The sequence below is a fragment of the Meleagris gallopavo genome, chromosome 12, assembly GCF_905368555.1.
Source record: "Meleagris gallopavo chromosome 12, MGAL_WU_HG_1.1, whole genome shotgun sequence".
Taxonomy (NCBI): domain Eukaryota; kingdom Metazoa; phylum Chordata; class Aves; order Galliformes; family Phasianidae; genus Meleagris; species Meleagris gallopavo.
Window position 1 is genome coordinate 15,220,399 of NC_139415.1, and position 21,502 is coordinate 15,241,900.

A 21,502-nucleotide genomic window follows, 5' to 3' on the forward strand; every position below is an offset into this window, starting at 1 on the left:
GATAAACTTGTAAACATTGAATATTTTGAGCTCTCTAAAGAGAGCAAGAAGATGACATTGAACAGATGCAGAAATGTATTTCTGGTAGCACAAGAATAAAACAAGTATCTTAGAGTTCTATCTTCTTCGTCTATTGTGGAATAAGCAAGTGAAGCATGTTGGAATATTTGTCTAAATGATCCTATAAAAATGTGTTCTAACTTCTCAGTGATGAAGTTTGTGGTATGCTTGTGGTGCTTGGGTGAAAAGAAATCGATTTCCTCTGAAATTTTATGGGGAACAATTTAAATTATCCGTTGTTCAGGCATCCAAATGCTCACTTGAAAAATCTATTCCTTTCTTTAAGTCCTAATGAAAAATAAATTAGTCAAGCTTATGTCTTCTATCTGGAAGACTTAATATGCTGAATCAGACCAGTTGTTTGTCGTTGTTTTTCTCACCATGCAATCAAACTTGAAGGCATTGTCAAGAAATAGCATATCTAGCTTGGGAAGGGTTAAGCACCATTATTTCTGTGGTCTCCATCATTGGTAGCATGTTCAAAGTGCACAAAGCTCAAGACATGTGCATTCTTCGTCCAATAACTTGTCCAGTAATTGGTATATTGATTGCTAATGTCATCATGTTTTAGTATATATAAACCCTCTCACTCTATCATACAGCCGCCAACAATCCAAGAAGTCATTGTTTATTCATTGTAACTCCCAAACTGGCCGTGTCAGATTCTGCTTGAGGCCTTGCTGATAAAAATCAGCAGATGATTGGGCACACACATTCTTAACATGGCTGACCCATGACATCTTAGGGCCAGCAGGGAGCCTGTCATTATGTGTACAATACTCCTCTTTCTTTCCCCTTATCTATTCCCAGATGACTTTGAGATTTTTATTAACTCATTAATGACTGAAGATGTCATTAAAGAAAGTGGAGGGATAAGAGGAGGACAGTGGAGAAGGACGTTTTGTTTGTTTGCTTAAAAGTGGAAAGCAGAGAGCCATTGGTTCCAGATAAGGAAAGACAGTGCTTAAAGCCAAAACTGAAATAGAACCAGGGAAAAGATTGTTCATTTATTAGGATGCCTAAAGCTAAGCCTTGGAGGGAGAACAGTGAGGAAAACATTATTAGGCCACTTTTGAAATACAATTAAGAAGGGAGGGTGGGATTTCTCCACAGAAAGAAACAGCCTAAAAACAGACTGCTCAGGTTTGTGTAGTATAACTGGTAGTCTTTGCAGGCACGGTGGGATGCGTTCCTGGCACTGTCTAGGTGTTCAAATTACTGAATACAGAACTCATTCCAAGCATGCATTTTATCAAATGCCTTTAAAGTATGCTACTTTATACAGGGAAATAGTATCTGCTTTTTTTTGTTGTAAATACATCAATTGAACAGATACTGAACACCATTATACAGTAATCACACCTGCAGTTTTTTCCATATTTTCTTGTGTCCTAAGAATTCTTTCTGTAAATGTAGCAAACTGTTGGATGTAAGTATGCATATTTTTGTGGGTAGGATTTGATTGCATTAAAACATACATTTGGTGCAGTACTTTCCAGTGGGTTTGCTCACAGCCAGCTTCTGATTCTAAGGCACTCAGTCATTAAGCTTCCCTTGAATTCTGGATAAACAATTAGTCTCACACTATGTGCTTATCTTCCATTTTAAAATATTGCCTTTTTATAATTTCTCTTCAAAAGATCTCACATCCAATATACTGGGATCTGGATTCATATGACAGACTTTTTTCCACCCAAATTTGGGATTTGGGTGTTTCTTACAGTCTGAGGCCTGTTGGTTTAGAACCAAGGACTTAATATTTTGAGGATTGGAATTTTATTTTAATTATTGCCATTTGTAGATTGACTGAGGAACAGTAAACGCTTTTCTGTCTCACGCAGCTGCCCTCCATATGGCTGCTGATCTCAACCTAGAAATCTACAATGCAATTGTAGTGGCACTGGGTGTTACAGTGACATAGATCTAGATGTCATCTGCATTGGCTGGCCTTTAATAATCTGTTTCAATGTCTGTCTTTTTGATGAGTGGGAGAAAGATGAGTATGTTTCCCTGAAGGACCACCAGCAATTGCTATAAAGTAATAGAAAAAACTCACTGTGTGGGACTACGAATCACAAAGTTCAACTGAAGTGGCCGTCTGCTTACTGCATCTTATAAGCTGCAGATAGTGGCAGTGCAGTCAGGTATGGCAGTCTGACCTTATGGGCAGGCAAAAAAAAAAAAAAGGATGGCATGAACACCTCAGCATTTGTTGCCCTCATCAGACTTAAATCAGTGTGCCACATACCTCATGCACCTCATTGCAAGGTAGCTTTCCTTTCCCCCTCATTTTCTGGCATGCAGGCTCTTTCCCATTGTATGCTGAAGTGAGAACCTGTGATGAATCTCTGGGTAATGGACTGTTGCTTTGACAAACTGCTCCTCTAGTGAAACACATGCCTGTCTTGGTGGCGATAATAGCAAAATGCGGATTTTGTGGAAGAAATAGAGGCTTTGAGGGCTACAGCACCAGGCTCTGAGTCTATAAATTGCTGGACTGGGATGTTCGATGCCTTTTAATATTTTCAAACATCCAGTAGAGTAATGAAAGAACTGTAGGACTATCCTGATGTGAGACCTCGGGAGAGTTGTTTTCAGAGATCATGGGAGCTCACAACTTGTTTAAGAACATGAAGTCCTATCCAAGTAATAGCTGGAAATAAGTTGCTTGATTTTTCTGTCCCCAAAGACAAATTCTTGTAATAGCAAAAGTGTAAAATCCAACAAAGAGAGGCTTGATACTTTCAGATGCTGCAGCCACTTCATACTGGGGAAAAAAAGGCATACTGACAGTGAAACTATTTGGGGTAAATAATGAGGACAGACTTCCCAGAAATAAACTGGCATGGATTTGGCCATGAGATGTCAGATTTGTAACTTGGGAAATGAAAGCTTCTATATACTGGAGAGCAGGCCCTACCCCAGCATGGCAATTCAGCCTCCTGAGCCGCAGGGATTTCTTTATAAGCAGTGGTATATTAAATGTGGAATCGGGTAGGCCAAAGGGACAGCAGTAAAACAGACAACGTGCAGTGACCAAAAATGAGCTCAAGCCAGACACACTAATTACTTATTGGTAATTTTGTTTTCCTATGGAGTTGGTTATTACCTCTTGCTCCTGGCAAGTTAATGCTTTTTCTGTCACTTCAGTTTTGCATCTAGTTGGTTTTTTTTTTTCCATTTCAACAGGAGTTAGGCAGAATGCAGTTTTTGTCTACTTACCTGGTTCGGTACCTTTATCAATGTAGAGGCAAGAGGTGAATTTTTACACTGTACAAATCGCTGGTGTGGGTTGAAGAAGAGCACTTTTAGACAGGCCTGGGTCAACAAAACAGATTCATCCATCACATCTGCCAGAATGGAAAGATAGTTGTCTTGATGCTCAGTCAATCTAAGACCTTTCTGCTGAGTCAACTGACAAGATTGCAGATATTTGTGACAACGAGGATGCTTATCCTCTAGTAAGTGGACTGAAGACCACCTACATGCTTGGCATTGGGTCTCCAGCTGAGGAAGCCTTAAGTTGCTCAGGCACATCAGCACACTGCTGTTTGCAGTCATCTTCTCTTGTAAGTTGGGCTTCATTACCAAAAACAAAACCAGAATAAGACAAAATAACAAAAGGAATTCTGAGGTGATAATGGAGGAAGGTGTGAGAGCCAGTAGAAAGTACAGTAAAGAACCCCATGACAAGTCATGATAAATGGGTCGTTATAAAATTCATGTTTAGGCTGCACCAGGCTGGGGATAATGCCATTCGTCATGGCAACACTGGGGCACTAATGAGCCCTCATTGCATATTCATGGCTGTGGTGCCTCTCTGCCTCCCTCCCACCCCGACCCAATGCCTGGTAAATATCTCCACCTCAAGCTGAAACTCGACTTAGGCTGCTTTTTTTTATTTGTTATGTTGCAGCAATTACACTGTAAAAGTGCTGCACAAGATTGATTGCTCTGATCTGTAGTTCAATTGTAAATTAGAATACACATCCCCCTGGGGACACACGGCCCCTATTTGTGATTAAGAAAAAAGCCCCATAATAGACTAATAGCTAAAGTTCTCTCTTTTACTTTCAGGCAATTAGCTTGATGAAATGGCCTCTTTTTGTGTACCCTGGAAGTGTAAACCGATATCATAATGAAGTATATGATGTTTATTCTATTATTTTCACCTTGCCATGTATGCAGGAATGCATAAATAATGGCTGCTTTGTCTAGTACATTTACTGATTCAGAAGTAAACTATGTCTTAAAGATGCAGCGTAAGATCCTGCAGCCTTACGTAAACCGAACACCTTGACCAGTCCCTATGAAAACTGAGGTTCTGCCTAAAGAAATTGGAGACTGTTTTTAGCCAGGTGATTAAATACTGTTCACAAAACACTTTCATTTGTAAAGAACTTTAATTGGAAAGTCCTCCTAATAACCTTGTGAGTAAAAAATCAGGTGTCTCCGTTCTGCAGAAAAGAAAACTGATGGGGAGGTGTTGAACAGGTTACACAAGTCCACACAGGACCCCCTCAGCCAGGCAGTGTTTACGGAATCCTAGTTGTGTGGGCATTTCTCAGGCAACCAGGAAAGCCCTTCCCTCTCCTATAAATTAATACTGTCCTGGATGTTCACAGAATGGCTCTGACCACAAAGATGGAAAACTCTGATGACATGGTTGCCTTACTTCCATGAGACAGGTGGTTAAAGCTCTTCCATCTGGATCCGAAGTGGATATGGTCGTGGGTGTGTTCAGAATCATGTGTTGGATGCTGGTGTTCCCAAGACTCTCTGAACTGTCAGTCTGGGAAAATAGTCATGTTGTGCAATGGCCTTGTGGCACAGTGCTGGTGTTCGTGCAGTTAAGCTTGACATATTTATCTGGGAAGAAAACTGCCATATGCTGATAGTTCTGCGCATACCTGCTTTGTGGCAAGAGGTGTTTCTCAAGTAGTGTTTCATTTTGGGACAGGAGTGTATTTTAAGTGAGTTATCCAGCTGACCCTGCATTCTGAGTTCCACAGCATGCGAGTCCTTTTGTGTGAAATTAAACTAGGTAATGCAATCTGGGAGTTCATGGGCACACATCAGAGCTCAACCAAACAAACCTCTGACCTGGGGCAGGCTCCTGCTCTTGGAGCAGTGTGGAGGTCCCTTTATTGACCTATTTGCCAAGTGAGGTGTAGTCCCTAAATTGTTATCCAAGGAGTTAAGAGAAGATCAAATAGGATGGCTGGGAGGTCATGTGAAATAGCCTGAAAAACTTGCATGAGAAAGTGGCCTAATTTGTTTAATGTATGTATTATGTTATGCATACTTCATCTACAATAGAAATAGTTTCATTGAGGGTATGAAAGAGGTTCTGTAGGAGAATGTAACAGTTTGTAAATGTTTTGTTAAGAAATGCTACTGATGCAAACCTTTAAAAGGTAACACTGCACATGGCTACAATACCATAGTCTGTTTAAACTTGTTCATCATTGTCTTCTTGCAGGACAGCCCTGGCATTTAAAATATGTTAGGGGTGACACAATACTTTCACCTGGTGCAGGCATATATCACTGGAAGGATGTTCTCATAAACAAAGTGCTGCAGGCGATGATCTTATCGTTCTCGTCTTCCTTCTTCTCAGTTCACTTCAATGACAAACACGTATTTCTCTTCTTCGCTCCCTTCTCTGGTCTGGAGCAGCAGGTGATGTCGCAGATCAGGAATGACAAGCACTGGTGGTGGCCCGATAGGGACAAGCAGTAGATGAGCATGTGGTGTTTTGTAATGTTTGGGCTGCTGCACTGATTCTACATCGTGCTGCAATTTTATAGCATGAGCAAAAGTTTACTTGTGTGCATGCCTGCACACGTGTGGTTTTTTGAGAAAGACATAAAGCAAATTAGAGCGTTCATATGTAATTAGTTCACTATTAGCGTAGTTCAGCCAAGGCGATAGGCAGGCAGTAAACTCTGAGATAGCTCAAGAGATAAAAGGACCAAGGGTGTTCTGGAGAGATCTGGAGGTAATAGTTCAGAGGAGAAATTCCTGACAAATTGAGCAGACACCTCGGGTCGTTCCTGCCCCACACCATTATCATTACACAGTATGGCTGTGCACACCATCCCTGTGTTGTCCGCCTTGTCCCCTGCCCAAAGACTAACTCTTCCTGGTATCTAGGGCTCTTTCACCTTGGATAGCCGACTTCTAAATAACTTAAGAGTTAATCATCACTTTTGTTTTAACACATTAGTCTGTGTACTAAAAGTGGCTGAAATTCCCTTCTCAGACTTCCTGTCCTGTTTGTGGCAGTGTAAGAAAAATGATGCCCTGTCCTTAGAGGCACTCAGGGTCAGGCTGGACTGGGCTCAAGGCCCCCTGATCGGGTTGCAGATGTCCGTGTTCATTGCATGTGAGTTGGGCCAGATGACCTTTAAGGGCTCCTTCCAATTCAAAGGATTCTAGGATTCTATTCCATAAGGAAAAAAAGGCGGTCACCCGTGTGGAGGCTGGAACACCTCCAGGTATTTCTCTAGAAATGTAGATGACAGTGTCTAATAAAAAAAGAATTATCACTTACTGTGTGTAAGTATCACACTTGGAAAGGAACCCAAACTCTGAGTTCCAGTATGTGCAACCTCTATGAGAATGTGAGTATTTCACTAAATCTGTATGCTAATGAAAGTGACGTAAGATTTTTCTCTCATTTTGTTACTAGTATAGAAATACTTCATCCTATCCTTTGGGAGTTCTTAAGATTTCATTTTTTTCAACTAATTCTGTGACTAACCAATACATTTAAAAGGAATGGAGTAAGCACCAAATTATTTTCTTCAGTAATCTCAAAATATTTCTTTTTTTTTTTTTTGCTTTCATATAGAAATTAAAATTTTAAACCAAAGCATATTTCAAAGCCAATGATAATTTAGAAGAGTATCTACTGAGACACTTCACATTATTTTGAAATATCTTTAACTTCTTTTTAGTTGGAAAGCCTCTTGAAAACTGATTTGTTCTCTCCACCCCTTTTTGGCATTATCATCCCATACAAAGTTTTCATGGAAAACCCCAGACACGGATCATATAGATCATGTAATATCTCACAGTGGTTTTGTTTGGGATGGCTTCTGAGGAGGAGTTACAGAACTTTGTCCCCCAGAACTGATCTGAATTATTTCCGTTCACATAAAAACGTTAGGAAGCTTTGCACAGCACTGCCCGCTTTCTTAGCCAGCGTGTGAATTCCTCTGCGCATCCTTCTATCAGAAATCCATCCTACAAGTCGCACGAAACCAGAAAGGTTAATGATATCAAAGGAGCTGCACTCATTGAATTCTAAAGCTTTCCTTCATACAATTATATTTTTTGGTGTTCTGTGGGAGAGTACCACAATTTAACTGTGCTGCATAACAAATATATGTATTTTTTAACTTAAGCCTCTTTTGCTTCAGAATATTCTTCATATTGCTTGTCATTCTATAAACCTCTGCCACCTCCTTTCCCAGACTTCTAAATGTATGTAGTCTTTTTTTCCCATGTGGAAGCAGATGCGTAGTTACCCACAAGACAACTATTAAATAACTGTTGCTACTGAGACTGAAACTCTTCCAAAAATTAATTTAAAATAATCCTAAATGTGCAAATATCCAATGATCAGGCAGATCTGTAAAACCTGCCCCGAGCAAAATCATGCAATTAGAATAATGCTCATAAGTGTTGGACTCTTAAAACTTTAATAGATCATTTTAATGGAAGGAGTTATTAAAATTTGTATTTGATTTGCATTATTACAACACTTAATGCACTATGGAAAGTTGAGTTCATGAGAGAAGTACGGCACAAACCAGATTCTTACTATCTGAGTTGAAGCTCTAAAGAAAGAGCATGTTCTGCCTGAATTTTCCTTAGTTTTATTGCTCTTCTAAATGGATAAAAACACCTATTTTATCATAGAAATGGCTAGGCAAATTGCTTGAGATTGATATAAAGCCTCAGAAGAGTGATTTGAGGAGCGGAAAAATCCTTCCCAATGTTGTATTTCACGTATGAGAAGTGGTGGTGTTCTGATCATAACTGCTATCAAAACATCTTCAGCTGCAGAGTTTCTGTAGGTGATTTAGGGAAAAAAAGAAGTGTTCCATGTGTGGTAACAGTTTTAAAGAAATTCACAACTCCTTAGCAGGCATTCCTTAGTTTATTTGTTTCAAGCAGACTAATTTCTGCATCTCTGTGTGACTTCTTTTCTGCTGGACACTTACCCTCCCCGATGAGTTTATAAAATTACCCTTTTCATTAGTGTTCCATCCTCAGCAAACCTGTTGCACAAACATCTTCCATAATGGAAAGCAGAGACTGGAGTCCACAGAATTTCCATCGTTCCCAAAGATTTTGGAATAATCCTGCAAGGGTTGTGTATAAATACAAATAAAAGTCATATAAAACCGTAATCTCAAAGTGGAGCAAGGAATGCAGTGAACTTGTTTTTATTTCTGTATTTTTATTTGTATTCTTTAGAATCCCCAAGAAGGGATGTGCTCCTTGTGACCCTCATGTACGTTGTCAAATTCAGTGTTTAGACTCGAGTTGATTTAAAGTACAAACTATAGGAGCACTCTGAGTTTGTCAGGACAGCTCAGATGTTCAGAAATGATGTCTGTGTACAAAAATTCTATCTTTTAAGAGAATTTTGCCAATGAATTGGAAAAAGGAGAGTAGTTATATTAAAAATAGAAACAGTGTCCTGTAGAAAAATATTGTCTACCTTCTGAGCTTACTATATGGTTTAAAATTCAATAATCAGGCTCTTAGCAGGTGTAAATCGTCGCAGGAATGATGCTGTGATGCTTTATATGATATTACCCAATTGTCTTGCTGGTAATTAAGAATATTCTCAATGGAATAAGGACCAATGATAGAAGAAAGTGTGAGTTGGTATTGTCTCAGCACACAGAAGTGGTAGGCAGAAATATTCATGTGCATAATCTTACACCTTGCCTGCACATGATACCCAACGGGCTGAAGTAATAGCCTACAGAATAATCTTGGAAAAGGCACTTCTAATAGACTGAAAGTCTTATGGGTTTTCTGTAAGTTTCTCGTAATTATACATGGCAACACAAAATGAAAATAAACTGACAGACATGCATTTAGAAAATGTTTCTTTAAAATTGTTTCTTCGAGCTTCTCTTAAAAATCCAGAGCATACTATACTCAAATGTTCTCAAAGCCCTATTTTTTTTTTTTTATTTCATCCAAAGAAAATCAGCATCTCTTATTTTTCCTCTTTCTTTTCATGGGTTTCTCTGTATTCTACAGCCCAGGGAAACAAATGCAATTTCTGCTGCTCCTGAAGGTAATGAAGTCAACCTGATAAAATGCAGCAAACCTTTGTACTGAATTTCTAGTGTGAGTTTCAGGGGAAAACTGAGATGTCTACCTCTTAATTAAATAGTCACTTCCATGAAGATCCATATAAGCCATGCTGTCTGCTACAGTGCAGTTCTTTTAACCTAATGAGCCTTTTCTAAAATCAAACTTTTCATTGTGAAGCAGGTGCTTCCTCTCCTCAGTGCATCTCTTCTGATTATTGCGAGAAGTTTTATTATTTAAACAGCCTCTTTAAGGAGGTGTCTGTTCTGAGATATGTAATCTCATGGCTGGGATCTTGGATGTAGATGAAATGTGGTCTGACCTATGCATTCTGCTCATAGTTTTCCCAGTATTAAATGGACTTTTGAAATTACTCGGTTTTTAATTCAAATCAAATTGCTCTGGGAATGGCAGATCTAAATTCCATTTAAATAGTTATATTCCTGGTCATTTGTTCCCTGTTTTCTCACTTGCATTATTATGATCAATTTTGCTTCTGCCATCCCAAAAAAACTTTAGGAATAGTCAACGGGGGGAGGAGGGGAGGAAAGAAGCACAATGCATAACAGTGATGTTTGGATGCATGCGTTGCAAGTATCCTGTAAGAATCATGATGACTCTAAAAGGCCAAACACAATAGATGAAGATGTGCACACAAAAGAAATCTTTAGAAATCTTTATTGCAGATATCTAAAAGGTATTTCTAGATCAGATGAAATCAAGAAAGAATTAGGACGTATATGACTAGCACTTATCTCATGTATGTTGTATAAGGCAGAAGGAGGTCACAGAGCAAGAACCACTATCTAAGGCATCAAGTGCAAACGTGTTACAGTCAGAAGATTTTTTTCTGAGGTGTGGGGGGAAAAAAAAGGTAGTAGAAATACTTGACACCATCAAAGCCAAATGTGGATGGCTCTGTGCAAGGCTTCAGAGATGTCCCTCTGGAAGCTCCGCTCAGGCAGTCTCATTTCAACAGCTGCACAGTTTGAGCAGGGAAATATTGGATATTAGTATTTTTCTGAAGCTACTTAATGTATTTAGGCTCTTTTTTGACCTGTTGGTGTCCTGAGTTCTCTTCTAACTTCTTAGCTTTTTGTCCTTTATTAATATACAAGTACCCACATGAGGACTGGTGAGATGCTGGCTGTTGTAAAAGAGCAAATATTTTGTATAGAGAGTAAACACTGACCTGCTATTAAATGAGTAGATCAAATGATATCTTGTGTGGGCCCAGTGAACTCAATTTAGGCACTTTGGAGTTTTGCAAATCTCTAGAGTTTTATTCAGCAAAGCAGATGTACCAGTGGGGATGCTGGTGACCTCACCTCTGAAAAACAGGTATTTTACATGTTGCTCTCCTGCTGACTGTGAGAGAAGTCTCAGACACTCAGCTTGTCACATCTACAGCTCATGTAGAAGTTGTGAAGATGTAAGCGATGTTAGGAATAGAACCTGTATTTTGGACACAAACTAGTTATGTTTAACAGGTAAAGTGCAAATCCACATTGTGACTCAGATGTATCAGCTATAACCCTGCTTTAGCTTGGGAAGAATTACTTGCATCCAAGGAAGCCTACCTCAAGGAATTCCTCATTCCTTTGGCAGAAGTGATGGTTTGGCTAAAGCTTTCCCCTGCAGGGAAAGCCCTATGGCTTTTTTCTGGCTGAGCAGTGCTGAGGATAGGAAGGTATAGGTTTGTCTACTCCTGCCAAGCCTGCAGCAATCAAGAGGTGGGCAATGGTGATGGGATAGGAAAAGGTTGTGCTGGCGCTATGCTCCTAGAGGAGCAGAGATGTGGCAGAGCACTGACACGTACCCAGGGCAGCTATGTGACACTCAGCTGTGGCGTGAGGGAACCGGTTTGTCGTTGCATCCCTTAACGTGTCATCTCAGGCCAGAGTGAGGTGCACCTGTGGGTGCAAGAGATAAGATTGCATCATGAATGCTGTACTCGGATTCTGCAGATTTTCTTGTTTTCAGCCTCAGCTTGAAAAACGTGGTTGGAATTGTCAGTTACCAATACTCTTTCATAGATAGTCCAACCGAAGAAAACAAAGCATCTCTCCCTGCCTGCCCTCCCGATTACTGCCAGGGCCCCAAAATAGATGGGAGCTGCCATAACCCAGGACTCCTTGGCCTCAGAACTATATGAACATGAAGAAACATGTCCTTAGCCAGAATTATCTAAGCTATGAATGAAGTTTATGAATATTTGTGTAGCAGCACTGTGTTATATCCTAAAAATGTATTTTGAGTGTAGTTGAGAACAGTAGTGTGTATGATTCAAAGAGTAAGCAAGTATGTTAAAACATGTATGAAAAGCACAGAAGAGACAAGAGAAGTATTGATAAAGGCAGGAGAAAAAAGAACACCTGTAGGGACAGCTAGAAGGATGGCAAGTGTGATATGTAAGATGAATCCTAATTGTTTATAAGATGGAAAAATGCATCTCTGGCATTGAATCTTTCATTCTCTCCAATGTTACAGTCCCTTTTCTACTGTCTTTATGCAGATGGAGCACTGAGGTTCTCCAGATATTCTTTCTCCTCCTGTATAAGATGTCCTTTACACTTTGATGAGATCACTGGTGTATTATTCATTTCATTTTTTCAGAAAGAATCCAGGAACCACAGTGAGGTCATGACTGTAGTAATGTCTGAAAGGACGGTTTTATGGAGGAAAGAAGTTGTCCTCTCCTTTAGTGAAACAGTAAGGAAATTTGTGGCTCTCAAGTGTGTTGGACAAGTTAAGGTTTGTTTATTTTTTCTGTTGTGTATTATTTGCAGAAGGCAGCCAGCTTCATACTCTTATTTCCTATGTATTTCATAAATCCAGGCTTGCAGGGAAAGCATCCTGCAAAAGCTGTGCTCCATTTTATTTTGAAAACCTGATAGTTCCCCAGTCATACAGTCAAGCGGAATTATTTGAGGAAAATCAGACTCCTCTTATGAGCTGAATGTCACATCATTAGACCCTCGTCATTCAGAGGGTGGGTGCCGTGCTGAGAATGTCATAGCTCCCTTGTTCAAGGAGAAAAATCCTTGGGGCATCCCCAGTCCCATGGTATTGCTTTTTAATACGAAGCATCTGTACCTCATTGATCAATGGAAAAATGCCAGATAAGGATTTAGACTGTGACATTTCAGGCAATGACAGCAATTTGGAAGTGCCAAACTTTCACTGTTGTTCTGATTTTACCTCTGGTCTTTTCCGCTTTGCTTGTAAAGTGAAGTGGCAAGGCTTTATGGTATGATTCTGAAAGGACTCTAGATGGATTTAGTACTTGAAAGAAATATGTGGGCAGAAGGAATAATATGCTTTGCCTTTACCATGGTCAGTGTATTGTATTTTAATGTGCTCTAATGAACTTAAAAATGACTCCCTCGTGTGCTTGCTCCTTAGGTCATAGGGCTTATTTTGAGTTTGCTGTCTTCCTGGATTCTTGAGATAATTCCCCCCGGATTTGCTGGGTCAACAACAAAGTGGAGATAACAAACACACTGCTGCTTTAAGCCAGTGCTATGCTTTCTCCCTCTTTGCTGTGAGGATTTATGCACGCTAACAGTTACACTGCTTGTAACTTAACAACTTCAGGGTATCTGTGACACACAATGTAAAACCAGTTCTCCTTTCATACCTAGAGACCAAACATCCTGGATAATCTGGGACAGATGCCACAGGTTTCATTTTTGCTCAAAGTTTGAGTGTGTTAGTTACCCAGAAGGGAGTGGGAGACTAATTGCTGCGTTGATGGTAGGGAGCCACGTGTTCTAAATGCTGTTACAAGCCAAGAAGAGCCCACCTTTAGGTGACAGTAACATGAATGGCTACAGAAAGACTACATGGCTATAGTAGGTCTTCCAATTTAAAAAGGCTAATTAATAATTCCTAATGGTCTGCGGCTTTCTGCATATTTTGGCAGGCTGAGGGAGGTGAGGAAACAGGTTACATTGCATTGTTTGAAATTACAGGGTTTTTAAATTGTTTAAACGATAAGCAGATAGGGTTTCCACACCAGATTTGAGACATTTGTTCTCTTCTATTTGTACTAAAATTTCAGGTTGAGCTCACATTGTCATGCTATTCGGACTGCTTCCCAGACAAGCTAATTTGTCTACCTGTGTTCCATTTTAGGCCCTGGTTTTAATTTGAGGATGATTCCTGCTAATACCAAAGACTGGAGAGGACATCCATTAAAAGTCTACACAGCAATTGAAATGGAAAATTCCAAAAGAAACCCTATTAGAGTTTTTCTCCATCAAATCAACATTACAGACTTCTTATGCATTTCTTAATTAGACATTGATATTAACTGGACTGTTGCATGATTTAGATCTAGCTCTTAATCTCAGCTATTCTATGCTGCTGTAGTTTTTATGACATCCAACTAGCGACTGCTTTATGCATTAATCTATCTGGAAAACCACCTTCACATTTTTTTGTCTTTTTTTAGAAGAATAAAGGCCCCAAGAAGGAAATGAAAGCTTTTGGGTTCAGCCATTAGTAATTTTCTGCTTAGTATTTGAAAAATTGCTTATTTTAATTGCTTCATAGAAGAAAAAGATATCAAAGCTAACGTTCTTTCTCTCCAAACTTTGTAATTATTTCTCTCAGACTCTTATTTGAAATGCCTTGAAAGGATTTTCATTGAAATGTAGATTTCTTCTCTTTCAAAAGTACTTTTATTCCCTCGTGTTTTTTTCCTCTTTTTTTTTTTTTTTTTTCCCAGTGACTTCCTCTCTAGTTTTAGGGCACAATACATGGAGTCCAGTGTCTGGATAGGGCAGCACATTACACACAGATGTCACTTAAGTGCCAGCTTCTTTAAAACTAAGTCTCCTATGGTGATAGCAGCCAGCCATTGGGTCCTCAGCGTGGTGTCCTCAGGCTTATTTTGTGCAGTGAAGGTGTTATAGGTGTTAGACTAGGTGCACCGGAGTCCTGCTCCTTTTGAAAATTGCTGTGGGATTTGCTTATTAATTATCACTACCAAAATCAGGGGAGCCTAATGGAAAAGTTCTATAAATGTTGTGTGTCTGCCGGTCAATCTGAGTTTGGGGCTTGTGATAAAGTCTAGAGACAGAAAAATTCTGTGTAGGTTCTGTTTGCAGCTGTATAATCCCTGAATATCCCAATCTGGGATGGAATTTGCTAGCCAAACCCTGTCATTAGTTCTACGTTGTATATAAACTCCAGCACAAAGATTCAGACCTATGTTGGCCTCATCAGTAATCCCTGATACCAATAGAGCAATAGTAGCAAGTTCTTTATTTCACCTATACGTTTTCAGAGAACATTATTTACTCATAGATTATGATCTGGTCAAAATGATCTATACATTCATTATGTCTGGAGTGGGCTTTCATAACTCACACTATCTAAGAATGAGGCAAAACTCACATTTGTTTATAGTGCAGCAGTTCTGCTCAGCAAAAAAGGCACAAAAGAAATACTGTCCTATGCACCCTGTGCTCTGCTCTGGGTCCCAGGTGATTTCTCATGCCAGTTCAAAAGCATTTTTGAGAGCTCCACAAGAACAGAGTCCTGACTGCTTTGGAGAACCCCTCAAAATACAGCTGTTCTGTCTGCAGATGGCTCTGCAAGGCTTCCTCCACTGTGGCTGAGCTAGGGGGAATCTTCCCAGTGGAACAAAACCTTTTGAGAAGAAAAGGTTGAAATGAAGCTAAAGCATTCTCAGTATCAGATTTTACATGTGTTTTTTTTTTTTTGCCCCCAAGAACACAAAAGGAAGAAATAGAACAAGAAAATGAGTCAGAGGAAGATGGAGAGATGGTCTGTTAAGCAAGGCTACTTTTTTACCCTCTGAATTTACAGTCCTGATAGACATCTTTATTCAAAATTACTCATTTTTTATATTCAGATACTACAGTTTTCAATACTAGGCCCTAGATTTGTCTAGACAGATTACCTTCTTATTCTCACAATGAAACTTAATTATCCTTTTGATATCTCCAGGTACTTTCAGTTATTTCCTGATCTATTTCTGAGGACAGGGAGCAGCCGTTGGTCAGTCAGTAATGCACGAATTCCACCTCCCTGCTTGTCATGCTTTTTTGAAGGCAAAGCTTTTTGGTCCTGGGTTTCCCCTAGAAAAATTTTAAGGGCATTTTTCTCTGATCTACCTTTGCTGAGCTTTCTGACTGGGCAGACTTGTCATTTTCTCAGCACCTTTCTGTGTATTACTTGGAAGCACCTAGTGTGAGTAACTCACCTGGAATCCACAGAGGGATGTATGTATGATTCATCACTCAGACAAGAATAAACCCTCATGAAATCCAGAATGGAAATGACTGCATGGTTTCAAACATCCTGTATAACTGCTGTTGCAGCAGGAAGGAATGCATCTGAGTAAAGTCAAAATGACTAAATAAGTTGGTTCAAAGCAGCAGTAGGAGCAAAGAGGGCCATATAAACTAGTATTGAGTAGTTACTAGACTTCAGAACATTTCATTGATATCATCTGTAAAGAAATCTACAAAGACACATCTGTATATTATCATAACCTTCTGTAACTGAGCAAAACTACCAAAGGGTAAAACGCTAGCTAACATGTAAAGGTTGCATAAGATAACCCAGAACTTGCAAATACTTAAGAGAAAATGATAATGAGTATCTATTTGGTTTTTGAGAGTTGTTATATGTCATAATATGCTTGTGAAAGGCTCTATTACTCAAATAAGAAAGTAGAGAAATGTTACAATAAGTTAAAATAGCCTTAAGAAAATCTGCCAACTGATCAGAAGGTAGAGAGATAGCACAACTGATTTGTGCCATAGAATCTTTTACAAAAGAAAGTGAAATGTCAAAGGGCTGACCTGGTAAAATAATTTTAATATATAAATGGAGTAGGTGTTGCTATAGTATGGTACACAGGTATGCATTATGGAATTGAACGTGTAGTGACCAAATGCATTTTCGTGACGAGGCTGGGCTTAACAGCAGACTTTGTACAGACTTTATACATCGCATTAAACTAAAACTGAACAAAAATCCACTTACACAGAATTGTATTCATATTCTGTTCATATCTCCATGGAAGTTGCTTCTCCAAATGGTAGTTGTGACCCCAACCTGACAGCAGAGGATAGGATGGCAGGATCCTGGTACTGCAGAATAGCACAAGTTTCTCAGTCACAGCCTATATTTGTTCCCTGATGAATTTCTCACTTAATAATCTCCACTAGCCTAAGTAAACAAAATGTTTTCTATAAATACTATAAATAGTGTTTCAAAGGCCATGGTACTTGCTCAGTTTATCATTTTGGTGATTCAAAATTAATGTGAAAATATAAAGTGTCTGAACCAGTAGATTTGGGGGTAGAGAGGCTAGGGCTGGGTCCTCAGCTTTGCTGCTGATAGGATCTGCAATCTTGGACCAGCCACTTCAACCCTCAGCATGGCTGCTTTTGTCATCCCCATAAAGCAGACAGCGCCTTTTATAGGGCTCCCACTGTACAGCACATGGTAGTAAACTGGGACCTGAGCTCACCTCTGCCCTCACTCCCTGTGACTGGGGATCTAGTAATAAGAAGTAATCATAAGGCCTGAATAATTATGTGTTGTCTTTATAGTGAAGCAGGCCTTGAGCAGTGTGAGCCCTCCACTGGGAGAAGTCCCATTTAAAAATTTCCCTGGCATAAAAATGAATCGGATTCTGTCACATGAATGGCCTGCATTTATCAGTCTTCACCTACCTTCTGGTCGTTCATTTTCTCTGCTGGCTTGCACTTGTTCCCTGGTTGTTGGCAGGATCTAGGCAACAAAGATCTTACTGGAAATTGGCTATTAAATTAAGGAGAAAATAGAAGAGAAACAGAACTGACTACAGTGATGTAGTAGCATCAAACAATAAATGCAACTTCTGAATGTTTCATGGTTCACATTAGAATAGGAAGGAAGAAAAACAAAAGAGGATTTTGATCGTTGCCAGAATTTGGAACAATATGGGATTTTGAGGTCTTAAGAATTCAGGATGAGACCAGGTTAAATTCTTGGTTGATCTGAGCAGATGTTCTCCTTCCTGTAACCATTGCATCGTTAAGCATTGCACCTATCATCTTTAAAAGGCAGGACTTTAACTATCCCAGTAGCAAGGACTGCTTCTCCAGAACCAAGAAGCTGGGATATTCAAAATGTTTGGGTAGCTCAGGTTGGGGGAATGGTTCGTGTATGATCTTGAGACTGCTTGTTTCATCAGCAAGGCACACCGTGACTGGTCTTTGAAGCTGTTAGAAGGCGTTTATGGGCAAGTAGCTGGTCCAGACTTGCCCCAGTGTTGGAACATCTCCCAGAGAGATGGAGTGAAACAGGACAGTGTAGAGACTGAAACACCATAAGTTGCCCAATGGAGGTTTTGGTGGTAAGAAGGGAGATTCGTTACAGGAGAAGCATGCTGATCATTAAGTGTACTGGAGCAGCACTGAAACAAGGAGTTTCATCCTCGCTTTAAGACTTCTGCCCTAAGGAAGCATTTGCAGTTGAAATTGTGTCCTCTACTTCCTTAACTTTTGGATTCCCATGAGTCAGCAGTTGCTTTGTTAAATAAAACACTGCTTTAGGGAGTCTGGCTGGCCCTGGGGATGGGTAATGCAGTATAGCACTTTCATCTCTCACCCATGAACCCAAGTCAAACAGAGTTTGGTAAATGGCCAATAACCTTTCCCATCCCAGGGCTGTTTGGTGACCTGTGAGAAATGAGGAGGGTCATCGCTGCATCTGTTTACTAGAAGGCGAGTGTCAACTTAACCATAAAAAGGGACGTGGTTACTCCTCGTTATCACCCAATTTAACATTCTTAAGCCAAGAGAATGACCCCAGAAAACGCAGCCAACTTCTTACCCGGCAGCGGTGGTCCCAGTGCATCAGGGCTGGAAGTATGTGCATTAACAAGGGTCGGGATGTAGTAGTAAGCCTGGCTGAGCCTCTCCTGCAGACAGAGATTTCTGCAAGCCCGAGTTTATGATCTGAAATAGACACAGCACTGATAGAGTTAATATGTTGATGAATCCTTCACTGTGCTTGTACTATCCTGACTACACAGTTCTGGTTACCAAAATAGCTGTGTGTGAAGCTCAGCGCAGTGCCCGATCTCACCCTGTGTGCTGCTCATTGTAAGGTCAGACCTTTGGCATCAGGAACCTGTTAGAAGAGAGAGGAATCGCTTTAAGAGTTGCTGCCACTCAGGGGATTACCCTGGAAGGTCTGCGAGGGGAAAGGAAAGGGCAAGATGGGTAACTGCTTGGCCACGTGAAAAATCAACAACTCTTAAATTTCAATAGATCAATATAAACCTCTGAAACCCACCCAAAACTCCAGTCAGCTTCTTCTTGCCCACAGTGCTTCTAGTCACTGCAGTCATTTTCTTCCAGCCCTTTTGCACCATAGAATTGATAACATTGTCGTGTTCAGCTCTGAGTTACTGTTTAATCCCTACTATCTTGATTAATTGCATTAAACTGGTATACCTGTGTTAATTAAACAGAAGATGGCAGAGGCAGCTTTCAGTTCATATTCTTTTGTGTAGATCATTTCCCAAGACTTCTCAGGTTGTGGAAAAATAACAATGCAGACACATCACCCGTAATATTTCAGCTCAGCTGATAAAACTATTTTACTCATACAGTGGTCTGTGATTTTTTTTTCCCACTTATCACAGTATAGGCTTAATTACCACGCTGCTGCTGCATGGCAGCTCCACTCACTTTTTTTTTTTTTTTTTTGTATTATTTGCAAGTCGTAATCATGTTTTCCTGTCATCCCCGAGCAATGTGTGTGCGTGCGTACAGGCAAATGCCAAGTCTGGAAAGGAAATCTGATGCGTGTCCATGAATTGGAGTTTTCAAACTTTGGCTGAAGATTAGTGCGTATAAACATAGCTCTGCCCCCTTCATCTTGGATAATTGGTCACAAATGCTACTTGACACTTCTCAAATCGGACACTTTACATACTTCTGAGCATAGCTGAACTTTTTTGGCAGGAATTAATTTGCTTTGCAACTCAGCCGCTCATTCCTGGCCCGATCCCTGCTGCAGTGATTTCAGCACAGTGCTCTGCCAGCGCGAGGAGCGGAGGCAGGACGAGATCTGCTTGTTAGCACCGACTCGCCTGGCTTTGTTGGCTCCCTCAGAAACACAGTGACTGCAGCTGATGTTTTGTCCTGCACCAGTCTACATCAGCAGTGGGATTTTTACCTCCGGGTCCCTCTCTTTGTTCCAATTACTGAGCAAATTACATAGCATCTAGAGACAAAAAAAGTGATGAAGGCAGTGCAGTGCCATGAGAAAACAACTTCTGACACATCAGGCAGGACCCTTCCACGTCAGCACTGGCTTTGTAGGAGATGGCTGCGAACTCCTTCTGCCCCAAAGAGATTGTCTCCACTCACTCCTGCTTCTGCAAACAGTGCTCACTTCAATAGCAGAGAAAAAGAATCCATTCCTGAAGTATTGGAAAAGTTTGATGTAGCCACAGAATCCATGCTATTAAACAGCCCTCTGCTTGCTCTGACTTTGCTGTGTGTGCTCACTCGCTGTGCAGCGGTACTGCAAGAGCTGAGCAGACCATATGCTCACATAGAAGGGTTGCCAGGTCTCAGGGAGTATTATTGTGCATCTCCCAGTAGGAGCTTGGGGCAGGAACGTATTCCATAAAGGTTTTCACTAGGAATAGTGTATTTTATCTGGTGATTTTTTTCTGTACAGCCTCTGGACTAAGTGGCAGTTTATCAGCATATCCATGTACACATATGAATAACCAAAGGGAAATATCATTCAGCCTTTATTCACTGGGATGTTGATAAGCAGCAGCATATTAAAAATGTTTGTCAGTTTGTTCTTTTCAGCTATAAAGTGGGATGTGAGCCAGCGTGCCCTTCTCATGCTGAAGGCATTTATCCAGAAAATGGAGAGAAAATGATGAAACAATGTCAGTTCTAGAGGAAGACAGAGGTTTTCGTGGGTTATTTTAGCGTCATTGACTTGCTCATTGCTAACACTAAAGCCTGTAAACTAGAGTGAGCCTACACAAAGATGTGAGCCAGAACAAAGTGCTCCTACCTGCAGAAGAACAGAATGAAACTTCATGCCATGTTTCAGGTATGGTCTGGAAGAGGAGTAAACTTGGTCATGCACTTGGTGCGAGGTTGGTTCTCAGATTCTTGGTCATGCTCTTGCTGTTGGCTTGGTTCTTAGGTCTTCATGCAGCTCAACGTAGTGTTGAAGAGCAGCCAGGATGAGAGCAGTCCATGCTGAACCATTGCCGGGCAGCAGTCAGGGCTCCAGATCCATCAACTCTGTCTTCACGTGTTTGGTCCCTATAAGCACAGTGTCTTGTGGTAGTTCATCTCTGTAAGAGAAGAGCAGCTGGTGTCACGAAAAGCATGGCAGATTCATGGTAGAGCGCACAAATACTTTTATTGCCCCTGATATCTGCCATGGAATAGTATAAGGGATTATTTATTCCAGGCTAGTCAGTCTTAAGTTTTCATAGACTCTTGCCTTAAATTAAACAGATAAAGACATATCATGCTTCCTCTTGTTTATTTCTCATACTGCAACCATAATGGGCATGGCAGGTGTGGTATTTGTAGGCGAACCAAGCACCAGTTGGTGAAGAAATGCAACATTGCTGTAAAACCTGGGTTAAGGAGGATGCTTAGCTTCCATTGCTATTATATATTATTGTATAAAATTAGCTTTCAGGTCCTAGATGGTTTAAAATAACATGTCTTGTGTTAGAATAGAGGAGTATCAGAAAAAGTGAATTACAGGTTATGGACTTCTAGTATTTGCAGTAAAATACTCTTATTGTAATTACACCTATAGAGTACTAATTTATGTTATTATGAGAAAATGATGGTGGCATTAGGATGTACGGAAAAAAAATCTTACAGGAGAGGCAAACAATATATCTGGGATAAAGAGCAGAAATGGCTACTCAATATACTTAAGTTTTTCAGCACATGTGCTCACTGTATATGTGTGGATATGTAATGTTCAGCAGGTTAGGAAAAACTACTCTAGGTAACTAATATATGATGCAAATAGGAGCAAGCTATAACTCACAGAAGGTCCT

The 21,502-nt window shown here is 40.2% G+C and overlaps 1 protein-coding gene across 1 annotated transcript in view; it reads right to left on the bottom strand.

The window, feature by feature from the left end:
* Nucleotides 1–8,211: 8,211 nt before the first annotated feature.
* Nucleotides 8,212–21,502, bottom strand: part of LOC104912866 (uncharacterized) — a 34,085-nt gene continuing 20,794 nt past the window's right edge. The window contains exons 6-11 of the mRNA XM_085234190.1: nucleotides 20,485–20,773; nucleotides 18,480–18,567; nucleotides 18,268–18,392; nucleotides 17,124–17,211; nucleotides 16,429–16,535; nucleotides 8,212–15,773 (exon numbers count right to left, since the gene is read on the bottom strand). The gene's annotated coding sequence lies outside the window, so the exon portion shown is untranslated. The remainder of the gene's footprint in view (nucleotides 15,774–16,428; nucleotides 16,536–17,123; nucleotides 17,212–18,267; nucleotides 18,393–18,479; nucleotides 18,568–20,484; nucleotides 20,774–21,502) is intronic.